Source organism: Musca domestica, unplaced genomic scaffold, assembly GCF_030504385.1.
Source record: "Musca domestica strain aabys unplaced genomic scaffold, Musca_domestica.polishedcontigs.V.1.1 60, whole genome shotgun sequence".
NCBI classification, from domain to species: Eukaryota; Metazoa; Arthropoda; class Insecta; order Diptera; family Muscidae; genus Musca; species Musca domestica.
In genome coordinates this window covers 4,108,204-4,115,703 of record NW_026712364.1, presented here as the reverse complement: position 1 = coordinate 4,115,703, position 7,500 = coordinate 4,108,204, and the positions used below count along the sequence as shown (strand labels likewise).

At 31.7% G+C, this 7,500-nt stretch overlaps 1 protein-coding gene across 4 annotated transcripts in view; it reads right to left on the bottom strand.

Annotated features, from left to right (window-relative positions):
• Positions 1-7,500, bottom strand: part of LOC101894875 (teneurin-a) — a 568,898-nt gene that overhangs the window by 401,142 nt on the left and 160,256 nt on the right. For 2 of the 4 annotated variants that reach the window (XM_059129383.1, XM_059129384.1), the window contains exon 2: positions 1-703. This exon is cut by the window's left edge and continues 566 nt beyond it. The exons of the other annotated variants lie outside the window; for them this stretch is intronic. The gene's annotated coding sequence lies outside the window, so the exon portion shown is untranslated. The remainder of the gene's footprint in view (positions 704-7,500) is intronic. 4 annotated transcript variants of the gene reach the window in all.

Here is a 7,500-nt window from a genome sequence, read left to right as displayed (position 1 = left end):
TGTTGATTGTTGATTATTATGGTCGCTGTTTATTGCATGTGTAAATACAATAAAAAGTAATTATTGTTCTTTTTTATTCGTTTTGTTGCTGCTGTTGTTGTTATTTCGGTTGCTATTGAGTAGAAACACTTAATAACAACAACTGGCTGCTATGCGCCACGCGTTTTTTTTTTTTCAAACTTGCGGCTTATTATTAATATTAATGACCATAAATCTCTTCGAATAATTTTTGTCGTCGTAGTCGTAGTCGTCGTCGTGAAATTGTTTAAGTATTTTTTATTTCCATTATTTGTTCATGTGTCGCGTAGTCGTTGTTTGTTGCACATGGAAACCCGTTTCGTTTGGAGTGCATTGAAAATAGTGCAACATTTTTGCGCTGTGTCCAGCGCAAAATGTGCTTCAAAATTAATTCGAATTACAATACACTCACGCTCACGTTTGCTTGTGCGTACACTCTACTTGGTTCGTTCTTTTTGAAATTTAAAACAAATATCCTGTTTTTGTAGGCTACGTGCGGATGTTTGTTTTGCCAATTAATTATTATTAAATAAAATCGACATTTGTTCACCAGTTCCGTTGTTGACCTGTATCATTTTTGTGTGGAGTATTTAAGTATTTAATTTTTCAAAAATAGTTTTCCGTTACAAAAACTCTACGTAGTTGCCATTTTATGAGTAGTTGTGTGCATTAACCAAATACATACCTGCAAAGAGAAAACAAAAGATATATTAATTTAAAAATTAGTTTTAAGTTAATGTTTTTCCTTTTTATTCGACCTTTTTATATTTTAATGAAACAAGTGTTTTTTTCCTCAAGCTCGAAAAACACTTGTTTCATTAATTTAATTAGTTTTAAGAATTTCTGTGAATTTAAACCATTAAAGATTAAGAATATGGAGAGAAAAAAATATTGATTTGAATAAATTTTTTGAAAAAAAAAATTATTTTATTTTTAGAATTTTCAATTTTTTTTTTTGCTGATTTATTAAATATTTCTAATTTTTGTTATCGCCTTGAGGCAAATAAATACCTCCAAATTCTGTTGCTTTTAATTCCCAAAAAATAATCACCTATTTACTGCGTTGAACACCTTATGCCTCCTACGGTGCTCTGTTTTTTTCTTTCTTTCAGTTCAATCTCATTAATATGATCTCGTTAGATTATATTTTCGATTTCTATGTTTTTGTAAATTAAAAATAATTATATTTGATTAGCGTTGATGAACTTTGATTGGTTGTTTTTCGTTTTTTTTTGGTAATTATTCGATAATGAAAGCTATTTTCAAGTATATATATGTGCTATAGCTTAACAAGAAAGGGATTTTGTATAACTAATTACTATTAATTATAACATTGTTAGTCGATGACATCGTATCGAAATAGTAATCTGAAGGGTCATTATAATCCCACATAGATTGGTAGACGCACGAATGACGGGGAATATCGTTAAGAAATGCCGTCGATTAAATATGAAAGGGGGTAGGGGGATAACTAAGAGGATTAGCAGCGGATGTGGAACACAAGTTTTTGTTTCTTTGAATTGAAAGTGTGAGGGTAGGGTCTTAAATGGCTTAAAATTCTCCAAATTCTTCAAACGGTGAATATGTGTGTTTCGTAAATTAGTCTCAATTAAAACCCCAAAACCTAAAAAAAAATAAATAAATAAAAAAAATATTTATTAATATATACTAATAATAATAACAAGCACAAAATCTGTAGATTCGGCCGGGCTGATCTTTTAATACCCTCTACCATTTTGAATGAATTTGGCAATTTCCAAAAATAAAAAAAATTAATAAATAAATTAAACTGTTTGAAGTTCCGTTCAAAATCTTTAAAATACAGAATGTAGCCGTATGTATACGATGACGTGGACCTGCATAGGCAACTTTTGTCATAAGCCTTTACAATATTCAAATGCGAAATTTGAAAACGAAATTGGGTGAATGATTTAGCTAAAACCATTAAAATACCGAATATAGCCATACCATTATATGGGGCCTATGCAAAAAGGTGGACATGCGGACATAATATCGCTTGAATCATCAAAATCCCGAATATCGGGAGGTATCGTTATATGGGGGCTATACAAAGACCTGGACCTGCACAGACAATTTTCTGTCATAGGCCATTACGAACTTTAAACATCAAATTTGAAACATTAATGCTGAATAATGTAGCTTAAATCACAAAAATACCGAAAATAGGGAGGTACCATTATGTTGGGGCTATATCAAAACGTGGACCTACATGACCCATTTTTAATAGCAAAAGTTTTGCAGACATAATATACATTTGAGTAAAATTTTATTAACCTACTTCATTTTGTTCGGAAGCTAGAGTGATTTCAAGATGTTTCGAGGTAATAATAATAATAATAATAATAATAATAATAATAATAATAATAATAATAATAATAATAATAATAATAATAATAATAATAATAATAATAATAATAATAATAATAATAATAACAATAATAATAATAATAATAATAATAATAATAATAATAATAATAATAATAATAATAATAATAATAATAGTAATAATAATAAAATAATAATAATAATAATAATAATAATAATAATAATAATAATAATAATAATAATAATAATAATCATAATAATAATAATAATAATTATAATAATAATAAAAATAATAATAATAATAAAAATAATAATAATCATAAAAAATTTCTGGTAGATTCGTTTTTCATCAAGTTCTTGCGATTTTTCTACAGAGATCATAGACTCTGTAGAACACTTGTTACCCACCACATCAATACTGCCACTATGGAATGCATCACTACATGCACAGCTTGTCTATCTACCCATTTATCTTGCCAACAACATATCTGCCCTAAAGTAATCACTCATTATGCTGTCCAAAGATCTGACAGTGTAAAGTTGTTTCCATCGCTTGATATTATTTATATCTATCTATCTCCCTCTCCCCTCAAAAGAAAAAGTTTATGCGTAGGCTTTTTAAAGCCCCATGGCATAAGACTATGCACTGGGATTAACAGATAGTTGGTTGGTAGGTAGGCTTAGGAAAACATTCATTTTCAATAATCCATATCTAGAGGGGCGAAAGTAGCAACTAAGACCTTAACAGACTACCATGTTTGTGTCCCAAAACAAGGGGGAAGGGGGTCTCTGCAGACAATGGCATGAAATGTAAGACTCGCCCCATATCAAGTGTATTATTTATGAATTTCTTCACATTATTATGGGGTTAATGGTTTCTGGTAGTGTTAAAAATATATAATTTTCAAACAGAAGAGAAAAAAAAACGAAATAATAATTCATATTAAAATAAATGCTGTCAACTGTTCCAATATTAAGTTTCAGTGAAAAACAAAAACCGAAACAAGTTTGGTTTATTTGGTTTTCAGTTTGATTTTTTGTATAAATTATTCTGACATATTTGGATTTTTTGTTATTAATGGTAAATCTCAACACAATGTGACAGTTTTAACTGCCTATCAATTGGGGTAGATTAATATACATATTTTTGTTTCGTTTGTTTAGAGATTAATATTTTAGTAATTATGATTAATATTCTGAGAAGTGTCATAGACGGGTTTATCTTGATTGGATGAATGTTGTTTAGAGAGTTAGTTTAAGTAGAGGGAATATACTAAGCCTATGGCATTAATATGGGACACAATGTTCATTTGCTGTCTGTATATCTAGCGCAGGAAGAGGTTTTCTCACATAAGATAATACAGGATTATATCCCAATTTTTATACCCTCAGACATTGGGCTACAGAGGATATATATCATTGGACACGGCTAAGAAGTATCTCATGGAAATAACGTTTGTAGGCCCTAGGTCTCTCCGTCCGTCTGTCTGGCTGATTTAGCCCAGGGGAGATAAAAAAACTGCAACAAAGTCAAACGCCATAATTTTTACATTTTTTAATATTAACTAAATATCAAATTTTAGAATAAGTTAAGATTTGTACGAATTGACACGAATTATGGCCTTCAAACGGCCAATTAAACTGTCACACGCTCGCCGAATATTGCTCTGTGGTATTTTGGCCCATTCCCGGCAAAGCGCTTGCTTGAGGTGATCGACTCTTTGGTATTTTTTGGTGCCAACCTTGCTTTTCAGAATACTCGACACACAATAGTCCAACAGATTGGTATCCGGAGGGTTTGCTGACCATTGTGCGTTGGAAATGAAGCGAGGCCGGTGTTTGAGTTCTGGTGGCCAACCGAAGGTGCACATTTGTAGCTGAAGTCTTTGGCAAGTAAACACTATTAATTTGTTCTTTACAAACTGCAGGACAATTAATGTTTTCTCATCGGAGAAAACCAAATTCAGCAGTTCACCACTTTCGGCCAAGCGAGCCAACTCTTTAACTCTTTTGAGTCTATTTTCTTTCTGTTCCGTTATTAGTTCTTGCACTTTTTGTAATTTCAATGGCTTTACCTCGAGCTCATTTTTCAACATTTGCCGAATGGAATATTGCGATATTACCCACTCCTTCTGATACATCCCACATAGGGTCAAAATTTGGAATAACCAAAACGATCATAAAACGCGAATTGAGCATTCAATTCTCATAAAATTTCACACAATTCAATATTTTTACTGATCTTGTGTGAAGATGGGAATATAGGACCACTCCTTGAAGCGTCGTCCCACAAATGGTCAATTTTCGGAATAATTTTACCTCTTATAAAATGTGAAATAAGAGTCCAATTGTCTCCACATTACATAATGCCTAATATTTTTTTAAACACAATATCTGATGCGAAGTTGGAATATATCGGTTCAGCCCTTCTGGTACCTTATCCCCCCACAAAATTTTGAATAACCACGAAATGAGCATCCGATTCCTATTAAACTCAGCACGTCCCAATACTTCCACTAACACAAGAACTGCCATGAAGATGGTATACATCATCTCACTACTTCTGGTACCTTCCCTACAAATCTTTGGAAATTGAAGAAATTTGAATCGAAGTGAATTTGAATATTGATATTGTCCATGATTTATTTCCAAAACTTCGTCATTCACCACAGATCCAATCCAATAAATTTCCCACCCAAGCCATCATAAATCACCAAATAACACATACCATTCCCACGAGTACCTAACCCAACCTCAAAACCAAAATGCTCTTTAAAACTGTCACAATTTTGATATAAACCTAATTTGTTGATATTAAATTTCATAGCCGCATAGAAAAAAAAAAAAACCTTCAACAAAGATTAATGAAGTCGACTTCATTATTTAGACTGATAATTAATTTTTTCTTCTTCTTCTGTGTAATCATATTTTTTATGTAAACGTCTGTTGGGCTTAAAAACACACACACCAAATATAATTAACATAATTTATGAAAATAAAAATTCCAAAATTCATTAAAAACTTGCCTATGTCATGCTAGACATAATTTTTAAGTTAATTAATATTGTTAGGATCAATGGAATTCAATTATTTAGAGTTTTTATTTTGGTCGATGTTAACAACTAACAAGATATAAGGAACAAAAACAACAAAAAAAATCAATTAATTGCAATTTCACACACACAAAAAAAATTGAAAACATGAAAACATTCCGATTTTTTTTTTTGTTAAATAATGAACGTAGCAATTCACCATATCATGATATGGCTTTATGTCCAGTTTCAAAACCTCTCACAAAGCAATCCCACCCATCTCTCTGCACAATGATGAACTTTATTTTTTTTTTTTTTGTCTGGTAATCCCTCAAGGTGTGTGGTAAAATTATAACAACAAAAATTGAAAAATGAAATCAAATGTTTGATGAAAACCCACCCGAAAAAGAGGAAGAAAAAAAAACTGTCTAGTCATGATCTAGTCATCGCTTGATTATGCCACACATAACAATTTTTATATGTTTTCCTATTAGTGGGAACATCAATGAGATGGCTGGCGTCATGTCTGATGGATGCTTCGACTTGAGCTTTTACCATCATACAATAACCATGATGATGCTGACTATATCGTGATTGTATTTCCTTATTGATTTCATAATGCATAGATGTTGAGCTCGAAAACCACACATAGCCCAAAGGGAAACCCTTTTAGCCACAACAATAATAATAATACTACGGTTTGTGGGAGAGCTTTGATTTCCAACTAACAAATTAACATTATGATGAAGCAAAACTGCAGCATAACTCAACTAAAACGTATATAAAATTCCATGGATATTGGAAAACACTTGTTACAATACAAAAATCTGTTAATCGAATCTGGATACGCCCTTTTCCCTTTGGCCATAGAAGCCATAGAATTGCTAGCTGTCTGGCATATCAACCTTTAATACCATTATATGCCAGACACACTCACACGAACACACCCACAAACATTCTCAATTGCCAAAGAGCTTGGAAAGGATTGCTATTTCATTTAGCCCCTTATCCTTTATAACGCTTCATTTGCCATAACAATTCAGGGAAAGAAGAAAAAGAAGAATGAAAAAAAAAAAACTTGAAAATGCTACACAAAGCCACAAATGTAATAATTGTAATTGCAAAGGCCTAAAGTTAAGGCAGAAAAACGTCGAAAAAAACGAACGAAGCGCAGAGTTTCAAGTGGCTTATATGTATTAATTCGCAATTCCCCTTTCGATATGATGGCGGAGGCCACCAAATGTTCGCCTGCCTCAATTGTTGTTAAACAACATCAACAATTCCACATGGAATCATCGGCTACGACTTCTTAACGTACCACACACACTCATGCACACACACACAGACACTGGCGAAGAGTTTTAACAGGCTTTGGTATTAGAACGTTAGCTAAAGCATATGGCTTATGAAAAGCCTTTGGGGGGATTTGTCTGACTAAACAGGTTCATAGTAAACTGTCGCGTCAGTCAGTTAGTCAGCCAGTCATTGCCATATGACTGACTAGGAAATGTTGCCAAGTTTTCTTGGAAAAAGACGTACACCAAGGTACGGAGACGATTTCAACGATAATAATATTGATTAACAGTCACCGAGCGAATGGCAACGACCAAAGAGGTCAGTCGGGAGAATGTTGTGAATGTTAAGGTGTGAGCAGTGAGAGAGGAAATTAAATTTGTTGAACTGATGGAAAATTAATAATATGGAGTAATCAATGAAAAAATAATGAAAATTACAAGTAACCAAGTTGGAACGCCTCTATCGGTGTTCCGATTGTTCGCATTTGACCACATGTTTATATATACGCTTTCTAGACATATATATCCCATTTTTATAGAAGATCGAAACTTGGGAATAAACTACTATTCCATGGGAGCTACGATTATAAAATATGTTGGTCGAAGTTCAACCATAACCAACATTTTGAAGACAATCGGACATTGATTTCGTATTTTAAGGGAATTATCATTATTATCATTATATTATTATTATCATTATTATTATTATTATTAATATTATTATTATTATTATTATTATTATTATTATTATTATTATTATTATTAATATTATTATTATTATTATTATTATTATTATTATTATTATATTA